This window comes from Pipistrellus hanaki, assembly GCF_964339955.1.
Source record: "Pipistrellus hanaki genome assembly, chromosome: 15".
Lineage (NCBI taxonomy): Eukaryota > Metazoa > Chordata > Mammalia > Chiroptera > Vespertilionidae > Pipistrellus > Pipistrellus hanaki.
Genome location: NC_140517.1, coordinates 18,166,167 through 18,179,566, shown reverse-complemented (window position 1 = coordinate 18,179,566; position 13,400 = coordinate 18,166,167). Strand labels below are relative to the sequence as shown.

At 42.6% G+C, this 13,400-nt stretch overlaps 1 pseudogene across 1 annotated transcript; it reads right to left on the bottom strand.

Moving 5' to 3' along the window:
* Positions 1 to 11,102: 11,102 nt before the first annotated feature.
* LOC311633107 (small ribosomal subunit protein eS25-like) lies at positions 11,103 to 11,581 on the bottom strand (annotated as a pseudogene). Its single transcript has one exon. The product of its transcript is annotated as a small ribosomal subunit protein eS25-like (transcript).
* Positions 11,582 to 13,400: the final 1,819 nt, after the last annotated feature.

The window sequence follows — 13,400 nt, the reverse complement described above, 5'->3', positions numbered from 1 at the left end:
GAGAGTGCTGGGTTCTTGACTGAGGAAGAGGCAGTGTGGGTTGTGGCCACAATCTATTTTCTGGAATTCTGGCTAGGTTACCAGACCACAGCACGTCCATTGATATATATACACACACGATATATGCACGGTGTCTGCTTTTATGAAATTTTATGAGACTGTGCATTCAGAGTGAACGCGCTTCAGTTTATCTACATGAGGCATAACACAGAGCATAAAACATGCACAGCCAGAGGCTCTCCGAGGTCGCCATCCTCATAAACAGGTCTCCCGGGACATTCACTGGGGCGGTGAGTCATCCTTCTGGGAAAGGGCACGGGCTGCCAGGCTGTATCTCCTTTCTGCTTCGTCATTCAGAATACAGACGCGCTTTAGAGGCGGGGAGAGAAGGCAGAACATGGTTCCTTTAATGTTGTTTTGTCTTTCTTCACAGTTAAATGTACATTTTGTTCCCCAGATAGACTCTGGGCAGCTAACTAGTCCTATTGTATGGCCTCCTGGAAAATGAGATATTTATAGTCTCTACAATGCAAGTCCTCCTCCGACCTTGTGTAGAGATTGAAATGTGCGCCCTGTTTATTACAGGTACAAATGTGTCCCTATCGCATCCTCCACACGGCAGCCCCAGGGGTTCTAGCTTTCTTTCCTTAACCTCCTGCCAGAGCTGGGTGCGTTATTAGGGGGCCTGTGTGGAGGGCCGGTGTGTGAGGCCCTGAGGGAGAGTGTGCTTATTGCTTTGCAGGGTTGGGCTTCATTAATCCTCATACCCACCCTCCCAGGTAGAGAGGCTTTTCTTTCCATTTGCAGGTGAACGTGCTGAGGCAGACAGCAGGTAAACAACGAGTGTCATAGAGTAGCTGTAGATGAAGCTAGGATTTGAATAAAAACCATTTTACTCAAATGTCAACATGCATCCTGTGGCATTTTGATGCTGTTGATTATGCTTTTTATGCTATTTATGTCTATTTTTGTAAATGTCCATTTGAGTTAATATATACATACATATGCATATATATATATATATATATATATATATATATATATGATTTCAGGTCTTTATTTTATATATATATATATATATATATATATATATGACTTCAGGTCTTTATTTTTATTTTTTTAAAATATTTTTTAGAGAAGAAGTGAGAGGGAGAGATAGAAACATCAATGATGAGAGATAATCATTGATTGGCTGCCTCTTGCATGTCCCCTACTGGGGATTGAACCCACAGTCAGGGCTTGTGCCCTGACTGGGAATGGAACCATGACATCTTGGTTCATAAGTCAGCGCTCAACCACCAAGCCACACCAGCTGGGCATATTTACTTTATTCGTAATGCATATTCTGCCTATTAAAGAATGGTTTAACCCTGGCCAGGTGGGTCAGTTGATTGGAGCATCATTCTCCTCACCAAAAGGTTGTGGATTTGATTCTCAGTCAGGTCACGTAACTAGGTTGCAGGTTTGATCCCTGGTTGGGAGAGTGTGGGAAGCAACCTATGGATTTTTCTCTCTCACATTGATGTTTCTCTCTCTCCCTTCATCTCTCTCTAGAAATCAATGAAAGCATATTCTTGGGTGAGGATTCAAGGAAAACAACAATGGTTTACGTGGTTTGCTTGATATTAAAACTAAAAATGACTGGAGATCATGAATCCTTTGCATGGGAAAGGGGAGGAAATTGTACCTGAAGCTGAGGGCAAGGTGGGCAAGATGTTTGCTGCACTTAAGCTTATCTTTGAATTTCCAGGTAAAAGTTGACAAGAAGCCTTCTCTCTTTTTCATTCCATGTCTACATTCTGCTGAATGTTTCCAATTTGCATTTTCTTTGTCCTGCATTCATAGAGGAAAGGCTCTTCTAGCTGCTGGAGAAAACTAGGGCCCCATCTCTCTCAGTAGGACAGAAGAAAAAATGAGAATAGATCAGCATCTAAGACTTCACGCTGTGCTAGGACCTGACCTTACAAAGTCCTACCCGGATGCTCTCCTGGACTCATTCCAGGACACTAAGAGAGGTCCTACAGAGATTAAGGTTCATCCCTGCTAGCATTTGACTTAAATCACTACGTAGTCCATGTTAAGTCTGATCAAATAATTGAATCGATACCCCCTTCCCTGGGAACTGACCTTTAGGCCACTTCACAATGGACATTCCACTTGCTTAGACCACATTCCACTTGCTAAGACCATGATCTCTCCCTGAGGAGTTTCCCAGAATCCAGACCTGCACAGAGAATTCTCTGCCCAGAAAAAAAACCTCCTGGAATCCTTTAGAAACCTCTGACTCCCCATCTTTGGGTGCTGACACCATTTTGGTTTTTCCAGATGACCTAATAAATTCATAATCCCTTACCACTTTGGCCTCATGCATTCCTCCTTTGGTAACCCTAAAAGTCCACAGAAAGGCAATGTGTAACAAGAGAGAGCTTTCAAGAATGAAGAGGAGACTGGCATTGTTACCTGGGAGTATAGTACATAGGTTGGGTCTGAGTGCTCTGGAGTTAGACAGAACTGAGTTCAAATGCTGCCTCAGATTGGCTAGAGGTTCACACTGGCTAAACAAATTATGGGACCACCTCGTAGGTCATTTTAGCACCAGTTGAGATAATATATGTAAAATAGGATAATCAGTGCCTGGCACATAATAAATTATTCACAAATGGCAGCTTCACACATGCTGATTTATAAAGATCTTATTGTTTATTGTTGACCATTTTTATTACTTATGGCTCTTATTAGGGATTTAAATGCAACATATTTCAGCTTCATGTGGAGACATTACTACTGTTCACCAATTTCTAGTTCTCTTTTCTCTAGTTCTAGTTTCCTGGACATATAGAGGACCACTCTTCCAGCTACCCTTGCAGCTAGGCAGAGTCACAAGACTCATTCTGGCCAATGAAATGTGAGTGGAAGTGATAAGAGAGTGAAAAAGCCTCATCTAAGTCTTCAGTTTTTGCCTTGCACCAGTATCCTCGAGCACAGGCTGCGGTGGCTGCGTCCCAAGAAGGTAGAGCTCTCTTAGTCTGAGGTCGGAGTGACTCCCACCTTCACCCCTCGCCCTCCCACACACACACCGTGCTGGACATGTAATGTGAGCATGAAAGGAAATTTCTATTTATGTGCTACTTAGCCTATTCTGTCTTGAATAATATACTCTCACAGTATCCAGAGGCAAATTTGATACAGTGGAAACAAACATCTCAATTTCTATTGAAATTAAATTCAGACCTCATAAAATTATGATCATAAGCTTGTTTGTACTCTTACTGAGAAATTATAACCTTCTCTCTCACAAATACTGAGATCATGTTAATTAGGGTGAAATGTTTTTCTGTAATACTACACATTAAGCAGTTTTCATTTCTATTATGTTGTTGTAGTTACATTTTGATGTTGGAAATGTTCCTTATAGTCAATTGCATATTTCCCCATAAATCTATCAAGTAGTACAAAGCCTACACACACACACACACACACACACACACACACACAGTGTCCCCAAAAATGTTTACACACTTTAACAGCTCATAGCTCAATTTTGAAAATGAAATGTATTTTTAATAAATACTGCCTTTATAATCTTTCAAAGTGTGTGTATACATTTTGGGGGGACACCCTATATATAAACACACACATACACCCTGTATAATGTACACACACACATAGCTGTTAATATTTGATAACTGTATAACTCAGGTTAAAGGTGAATCTTGGTAAAGATGAATCTGGCATCTGACCTGTGGTTTTAAAAATGCATCCACACAATTTGCCATCTTTGAGTTGCTGAGAGAGGATTGTCAGAAAGGGATCCTGCATCCCCTCCACCCCGTGTGTGTAGCAAGTACATCAGGATTTCTTCCCTCATCTGGAAATGTCTCCAGCAGGGGGAAAAAAACAAAAACAAAACCCACAGCAACGACAACAAGAACTCTTATATGAAGGAGTGAAGCGGAGAACACTCTGCTGTCCCAGTGACTGGTTCTCAGGCTTCAGGGTGCATTTTCATCATCTTGCTAAGCACTGATTGCTGGGCTCCAGCCCAGAGTTTCTTTGTTTGTTTGTTTGTTTGTTTCTTTCTTTCTTTCTTTCTTTCTTTCTTTCTTTCTTTCTTTCTTTCTTTCTTTCTTTTTTTCTTTCTTTCTATATTTTATTGATTTTTTTTTTTTTCAGAGAGGAAGGGAGAGGGATAGAAAGTTAGAAATATCGATGAGAGAGAAACATCAATCAGCTGCCTCCTGCACACTCCCTACTGGGGATGTGCCCACAACCAAGGTACATGCCCTTGACCACAATCGAACCTGGGACCCTTAAGTCCACAGGCCAAAGCTCTATCCAGTGAGCCAAACAGGTTAGGGCTCACCCCAGAGTTTCTGATTCAGCTGGTCCAGGGTAGGGCTGGGGATTTGCATTTCTAACTGTGATGTTGCTGCTGCTGTTCCAGAGCCTCAGTTGTCCAAACATAGTCTATAGACTAACAGCATCTGCATCCTGGGAGCTTGTGAGAAGTGCAGAGTCTCGGGCCCTACCCCACGCCTGATGAATCAGAACCTGAATTTGACCAAGCCTCCCCAGTGAGTGGTGCTCACAGTGAGGCCTGAGAAGTGTTGCATCAGAGGAGAGAGAAGCCTTTTCCAGCACAATGTGAGCTTTTGAAAACTCAGCTGCCGCCAGTAATGGCTCAGGTTCCCTAGTGTCTACTAAGTCCAGGCATTGTCTGCTTCCGTTTTGTGATCAGATTGAATGGGGTTTTATGCTCTTCTGATCCCCAGGTGGAACTGAACCTCCCAGATCTGAGTGCCCGTCATAAGGTACCCATTGGCACAATGCTGCGGTGGAGGTTCCAGTACTTCCCCCGCATGTTGTCCATTGTCGGGCATGCCAGCTCTGAGTTTCAATCCCGGCTCCCCTACTTCGTTGCTCTGACTTTGGACAAAATAATCTCTCTAAGCCTCCTCTTAAAAGGAGCCCGTAACAGGATTTACCTCTTAAGATTGTTGTGTATTGGTAACAACATTCTTAGAACAATTGTGGGCTTATCGTAAGCATTGTCCAAGTGATATTCATGATTATATCCTCCTAGGAAGCTGTCCAAGTCTCACCTTCTATCACGATTTCTTATATAAATGTCTAAACAAACTGTGAACTGTGCTGATTGCGGAACTTGCCAATGAATGTCGCATCCATCTCTGTATCTTGCTAGCACTTAGCTTGAGTCCTCTCAGGTGCTAGATGCTCACTAAGTGTTGACTGAGGGGAGTGAACACACAAGTGTGTGTGTTGTCTGGGTGCTGGCCTCGCCCATGGGAACCCAAAATGCAGGACTCGCTCTGGAACCCAAAATGCAGGACTACTAAGATCCAGTAGAATCAAGCAGGACGTGTTCTCTCCAATCTCCCTTCTCTCATGGTAAGCTCTTCATGAAGAAGAGCAAAGTAGGGGTAGGTCAAGGGTAGAGGGCACACCCAGGACAAGACAGCCAGGAAGAAAGGGCCAGACAGACTCCAAGGGATGTTGGGAGCTGAAACCCTGGGCTGGCTGCCTCCCACTCTCAGGGATGAATGGAATGGATTATGCAAGACAGGTCCTGATCTCACCTACCCACAGAGCTGCCACATCTTCTCTTATCTCTTCCCATCTCCACTACCTACCACCATCTTCACCTTCTACCAGTCAGATACTGATGAAAGGGAAGGAAACCCCAGAGAGGGTCCCACTGTGGGCAGCCATGACACCACAGGTGACAGGGCTGCCGCTTTGACTCTAGACCCTTCACCCCTTGAGGGCAGAAGTTGCCTGCTTTGTTCACTTCGGTTTCCTAACCAAGATTCTCTTGACCAAACTTTAGTCATGCTCCCTGGAGCCTCTCTTCTATTAAGTCCCCGCCTTGGTCCTTGGCCTGTTTTTGGCTTGCCTTGCTTAGTTTTACCAAGAATCCTGCTAAGTCAGTTTAGTGAGGATCCTGCCCATCCTTGGTACCTGCTCAAGTTCCTCATCCATCCACCTTTGTGTGTAAGTCCTTGACCTGCCTTCAGCAAGAATCCTCTTATGTGTCTTAGTAATTTTTCATCCACTGACCGTCCACACTCTGTAGGTGGCTATGCATCACCAGCTGTCCACAGTATTTGGCACCAAGCCCAATCTCTCTCTCTCCCCATTGGGATAGTTTTGACACCTATTGCAATAGCCTTGAATCAGTTTTTCCTAACATTTAACAAATGTCACAATAATTTTTTCTCTAACGATTCCAGGACCCAAGCACAGTGTGTATGTAGCCCATGATATGTGATCTGTAAGAGTGGAGAGTGTTTGGATTCAGGGAGCTCTGCCCCTTTCTGGCTGTGTGACCCTGGGCAGATTACTTACCCTCTCTGAACTGCAGTTCCCTCAACGGGAAAATGGCAGTAATAGTTATACCTATTGAAGGGTTGTTTTGAGGATTAAATGTAGCACTGCTGGGAATGCATTTAGCACTCTGTCTGGCACCCTATATCCTGAGAAGGGCTGAGGCGAGAAGGTCCAGATATTACAGGGCTTTTCCCACTGTATCAAAGAATTGGGAATTTCAAACTAAGTGTTATGAGCATGATAGGTGGTTCCCTGAAAATTGTCCCCTTACACTGCCTCTTAGCCGCCACATTTTGAAAACTGTATTTAGACGGCAGCTGCTGCGATGAAGCTTTGTGTTTCGTGATTACTTGTCTCTCAGGCAGCTGCGGGTTCCTCCTAGAACTCTGTTTACCTAACTGTGTTAGGCTGGTACCCAGACAAATGGGCTTTGATATGACAAATAGTCCCTGAAAGTGAAAGGCGTAGGCCTATCACACTAATTTCCATTTTATCCTGGAATAAAGAGAGAGGTGGCCAGCTGTGAAAACCCACCGGATTAGAGGCACATCTCTGATTGCCAGCCTGCTGGGAGGTAATCTTGTCAGCATGACCTGCAGAAGTGGTAATAATTTGCAATCATGTACCAGCCTTCCTCTTAGGACACACAAACACTATCAAAACATTTCCCTAAACTCTGCGAGGGAGAGATGCGGGGATATTGTCATTTTGCAATTAAAAAGTCATCTTAAAAGAATTACTTTAATCATCTTTCTCATGCTACCCATTGGGGAAGCTTCTCAAGCCTGTGTTTTCAGGAGGGAAATGTTATCTGATCGTGTTACCTGAATACATCCTAGCGTGGAGCCTGCATGTATGATTTTGATGTGGGACTAAAGGGATTTCTTTGCCTGCGTGCATCAGAGCTCAATCAAGTGCAAACAGAAGTGAGATTGCAGCCAAGAATGTAAGGGTTTACTAGTTAAGAAAATGGTGCTCAGCCTGGAGCCACAAGTACGCTAGTTGTTCAAAGACCTGGCTGTCCAGTGGCTTCCAGGGGATGGGTTATATATGGGGGAAGAGAGGGGCAGGGATCATTAATAGTGATGGCTAAAGGAGTTGGGGTTGTGGGTCCCACTGATTGCGGCCAGGGTAGGGAGTAATTGATTATTTTTAATATTTCTTATATGAATGTGAAAGAGAAACATACATCGGTTGCCTCTGGTTTGTGCCCCAACTGGGGATTGAACCCACACCCTAGGTATGTGGATGCCATAACTGGGGATTGAACCTGTAACCTTGGAGTGTCAGGATGATGCTCTAACCAACTGAGCTACCAGGCCAGGGCTGGGAGTAATGGATCATTGTATCAGGTCCTGATGTCAGCCATGGCATTGGTCTGTCTGGTTTCATGAGGGCCAACTTTCCTGGGCCTGGGGCTGAAACACAACTGAAGTCAGGATGTTATCTTTAGTGTGACCACTCTGTTTCTGTGGTCAACAGACCTGAGGCTTTGTTCTTAAGATAGGTTGGCATAGATGAGAATCTGATGTCCTAAGAGTTTAGGACTAAGAAAGGGAGGGGAGGGATAGAAAGGAAAAAAGAAATGTTATGAGAAATGGAGTTTTGTCCTAGCGATTTGGTTCAGTGAGTAGAGCATTGGCCTGTGGACTGAAAGGTCCCATGTTCCATTCCTGTCAAGGACACTTCCCTCAGTTGTAGGCTTGAGCCCCTGCCTGAATGGGGGTGTGTGCAAGAGACAACCAAGTGATGTGTCTCTCTCACATCGATATTTCTCTCTCTGTCTCTCCCCTCCCTTCCACTCTCTCTAAAAATCAATGGAAAAATATCCTCGGGTGAGAATTAACCAAAGAGAAATAGAGTTTCTGCATAGTTACGTTTTGACACTGGCCTATCTGTTAAATTCTGGAGCAATGGGTCTCTGGTGTGCTTTTCATTGCTGCACTATCAGATACATCAGAACAAAAGCACTTTAACCATGCACCCTGCAGATCCAACAATAAGAGAAATAATGGCAACCAACTCCTTGTTTCAGTCATTTCAGAGCCTCCTATGCAGTACTTGTGAGAAAAGTATCTTACCAATGGGCTGCTGAAAAAAGTGTTTCCTTCTCCTGTTTCAAAAATCTTTCTAAAACTGAGACCAGGTTTGACCATCGTAATGACACTAACCCCTGTCCCAGGTTAATGGGTAGGAGCCCAGAGAAATGTAGGCTCCAATCCTGGATTTAAAAGCCACTCCTCCTGCATGACTTTAGAAAAATCATTTAACCTCTGTGAACTCTCCCCCCTTCCCACCCACACACCTTTATCTAAAATGTGTGCCTCCAAGAATGTTGAGAATACCATATAAGATAACACAAGTAAGAGCAGTTTGAAAATCATAAAGGGATGTACATTATCAGGAGAAAGATTTTATCATGTTATTTGGGACTGAGGCATTCTGACCCCTTTTCTATGCTGACCCAGAAATAAACATGGCCTCATCATCCATAGTTGCTCCCCTAGAAGTGGAGGGGCAAGTGGCTGGTATACATACTCTCCTTCTCTCTCATCATTTCCCTCAAACAATTGCTATTCATAGATCTCAGTTCATTCAGACCCAAGTCCATCTTGGTGTAATACTCTTGACAGCCAGTTGTTATAACTATGGCATTTCGATTATAAAGGTCATCTGACATTAGCTGAAACCTGCATGAACCTCTCACGCCTCCATACCTCAATTCCTCAATACCTCATCTAATTCCCTTGAAATTTACATAAGGGAGGGCTGAATGACTACGTAGTTCCTCCCAGCAAGGCTATTCTATTGCTCAAGACAATATTGTGCTCTCTGAGGAGGGTCCCTATTGGGAAGGGTGGCAGACATAGTGATTCTTATTTTCCATGTTTCCCAGACCTGCAGTGAGGACCTAGAGGACTGGTGCTGGCAACAGCCTTTGAGCAGAAGCGGCCTGTGTCACATCTGGGCCAAAGCATGGAGGAGCCCCTGGCAGCCCTTCCCTGGCCCACTGAAAGGTATGTGATTCCCATGAGACACAGCTACAAGATGGGAGAGTCTTCATTACCTCAGGCTCTGGGGGGACAGAGGATGAATTTGCTTAGGCTGCTGTGAACAAGGTATCAGAAACCGAGCAGTTTAAACAACAGAAATGTGTTTTCTCAGTTCTGGATGCTGGAAGTACATGATCAAGGTGTTGGTAGGGTTGGTTCCTTCTGAGGGCAGTGAGGAAGGGTCTGTTCCATGCCTCTCACCAGCTTCCGGTGGTTTGCTGGCAACCTTTGATGGTTTTAGGCTTGTAGAGGCATCACCACAGTCCAATATGGGTCAATGCTATCTGTTATGGGTTGAATCATCCCTCCTCCAAATTCATATATTGAAGTCCTAACACCCTATAGCTCAGAGTGTGACCTTATTTGGAAGTAAGATGTAATTAGTCAAGATGAGGTCAACTGGAGTAGGTGAGTCCCTAAGGCCATAGAACTGATATTCTTATAAGAAGGGGAAGTTTGGAGACAGACTTGCACACTGGAAGAGAGTCCGGTGAGGATGAAAGCAGAGATTGTGGTGCTTCTGGTTGAAGTGATTTACATGTAGATAAGGAGATTGTGATTGTCACTGGTAAATTGGCTACTTGTCCAAGGTTATGGGAGTTCATGTGAGGCAGAGCTGGGATTGGTTGCTCAGGCTCCTATTCCAGTCTGGAGAGGAATGGTTGGAGCAAATGATAGTGGCCAAATACATTATTTTGTTTGAACACTGCTATGGTTTGAATGTTTGTGTCTCCCCTACCACCTCCAAATGAATATGCTGAAATCCTAAAATCCTACCTGTTGGTATTACAAAGTGGGGCTTTTGGTAGGTGATTAGGTCCTAAGGGTGGTGCCCTCATGAATGGCATTAATGCTCTTAAAAAAGATACCCCACAGAGTTTCCCAACCCTTCCCCCATGTGAGGACACAATGAAAAGTCTGTGGGGGCTGAAACCGGTTTGGCTCAGTGGATTGAGCATCGGCCTGCGGACTGAAAGGTCCCAGGTTTGATTCCGGTCAAAGGCATGTATCTTAGTTTCGGGCACATCCCCCATAGGGGGTGTGCAAGAGGCAGCTGATCAATGATTCTCTCTCATCAATGTTTCTAACTCTCTATCCCTCTCTCTTTCTCTCTGTAAAAAAAATCAATAATAATAATAATTTTTTAAAAAAGTCTGTGGGGAAGAGGGCCTCAGCACCCCGCTCTGGGACATCCAGCCTCCAGAACTTTGAGAAATAAATTCCTGTTGTTTTATTCTCCACTCCTACCCCTCCAGTTTGTGATATTTTGTTATAGAAACCCCAACAGACTCAGACAAGCAGCTTATGCTTACTTAAGCAATGGCCATCAATGAAAGTATTCATTTCACAAAACTTAAACGAGAAAGATAAGTCCCTTGTAATAATAACAACTGAGCATTTGAAACATGGCTACTGTGAATTGAGGTACAGTGTATGTGTAAATTACATTCCATATTTTGAAGACTTAGTATCAAAAATTAATAATTTTATTAATAATAATTATATGATGAAATAATAGATTCATGACCTGAGTTAAAATATATTAAAATTAATTTCTTCAGTTTCTTTTTACTTATAAAAATGTGACTACCGGAAAACTTTTATTGGATAGTGCTGACCTAGGGTGATTATTAAAATGCAGGTCCCAGGACCCTGCTCTAGACCAAGTGAACAGAGTCTTTGGTTTTGCGGTTCAGGGGCTTTAATTTTTTTATTTATTTATTTAATAAAGGTTTATTTTTCAAAATGTACAGCTGGTGAGATCTATTGTTCATGCATCTTTTCCGGCAGCGGGGGCATCCCCACCTTTGGTGTTTCTAGTGTAAATCACCTGAGCTCTGTGCTGTGAGACCAGTTTAATAAGCCCTTTACTGAGGAGCTCCTGAAGGGCTGCCCTGGCCAAGGAGCTGCGAATCTTCAGTCGCTAGGAAACCACCGCTGGGGTGATGAGCTTGTAGTTGGGAACTTCCTTACAGAGCTTCTCATAGGTGGCTTTGTCAAACATGACCAGGTTATTGAGCTTGGACCACTTCTTTTTGGCCTTGCCCCCCGACTTGTTCACAGGGTCTTTGTCTTTCTTGGCTGATTTTCCAGCATCTTTCTTCTTCTTGTCCTCCTTGGGCGGCATGGCGGGGGTCGGAGAGCACAGAGACGCTGCCGCCTCACCCAGATATCAGCCTGAGAGCCAGGGGCTTTAATTTTAAAAAGATTCTCAGGTAATTCTGTCACAGACTACATTTTGAGATTTGAACATGACACCTATTAGCTAAAGGCTGCTCCTCAAGTTTACCACAGTCTGCACCCTTCCCTACTGTTCTCCAAAACAATAACTAGTACACGTGAGATAACGATGAGAGTGACATCTTTATCTTTATCTACATTTTAAACTTCTTCAAAATATATAAATCACTTTTCTCTCGAGAAATACTCCTTTTCACTTTTCTTAAAACACAGAATATACTACTCTCTAAGTGTTGGCAGGTAACGTGCATGAATCATGAAGACATAATCCATCCTGCTTCCTTAGGATGGTGGAGTTGCCTCCCGCTCTGAGCCCACTGGCCATGGGAGTTGGAGTCCATCTAACCAAGGTCCAAAGTTCCTCTCTTCCTCTGGCACGTGTGATTCTGTCTGGAGTGGTGAGAGATTGTAACTTGTTTCTCCTTCTTGCTAAGATTCATCTCTTCTCTTTTGGATTTCTGGAAAAATCAGAGGAAATATTAAAGTGTGTTGGCACTTGGCTTTCATTGTATCTGAGGCTTTGACTCCAGGTAAAGGTTGTTCATCTAGAGGAGAAAGGTCTATTTCACACTCTCCTGGGCTAAGAAAATAGTCTTTCATCATGCTAATGAAGTTATAGGTTAGACTTAATGAATCAAAAAGAAATATATTAACCTTGCTATTTCTAGATTTTTTTTCAATATATCATATTGACTTTTATAGATTTAGAAATCATCTGTGAATAACACCAGTATCATTTCTATTTGATTTTCAATGTGTGAGTAGATTTGTGTGTGTGTGTGTGTGTGTGTGTGTGAGGAGATTTTGAAATTAAACTTTGCCTGATAAAGGAATACTAAAACCTTTCTAGAAAACATTGAAAATAAAGGATAATTAAAAATGAAAATAGAAATAACCCCAAATATCATTACACAGACATTTTGGTTTTTTTTTTAAATACATTTTAACTCATATATGCCTAAAATATTTTTTCTTTGCACATTTGGAGTATGGTATAATATATACACAGTTTTGAATCCTGCTTTTATCATTAACTATTCATAATATTATCATGGAGTTTTCTCCAGACCATTTGGTTTCAAAAAGCATAATTTCAGTAGTTGATTAACAAAATCTGCATTTTTGATGGATTGAAGTTTGAGTTGGTTCTTGTTTTATCAGTGGAGGCTGAAAATGTGATGTCATTAAAATCAGTCTCTCTCTACATTGTCATAGATGCTAATTACAACTCAAAGTATTTTCTCTTTCCTCTTTCTGCTAGAGAGCAGGAGTTTTCATATACAATCTGATAGGGTAAATAGCTGCTGACTTTTCACGTATTTAATATGGAATATGAGGCTGCAATTACACTCACTGATATTTCTCTGTAAATCAGTGCCCCCTCATTACCTGAAGGGCAGGGAGGCAGCATAAAACAGGATTTTGGAGCCTGGCTACAGGAATTTGAGTCCCAGCTCCACTCTTTGTAAATGGGTGTGACTGCAGGCAACTTACCCTCTCTGTAAAATGTGCATAAAATTAGTGATTTTCTCATAGGATCACTTATGGATTAGATATAATGATAAATATATATCAATTTCAATAAATTCTAAACAAATAGTAAGACCTCAATAAATGGTGGATATTTTCCTTCTCCTCCTCATCTTTTTTTTTCTTCTTCCAAATATAGTTTTATTAATTTCAGAGAGGGAGGGAGAAAGAGAGAGAGAGAGAAAGAAAGAGAGAGAGAGATATATCAATGATGAGAGGGAATTATTG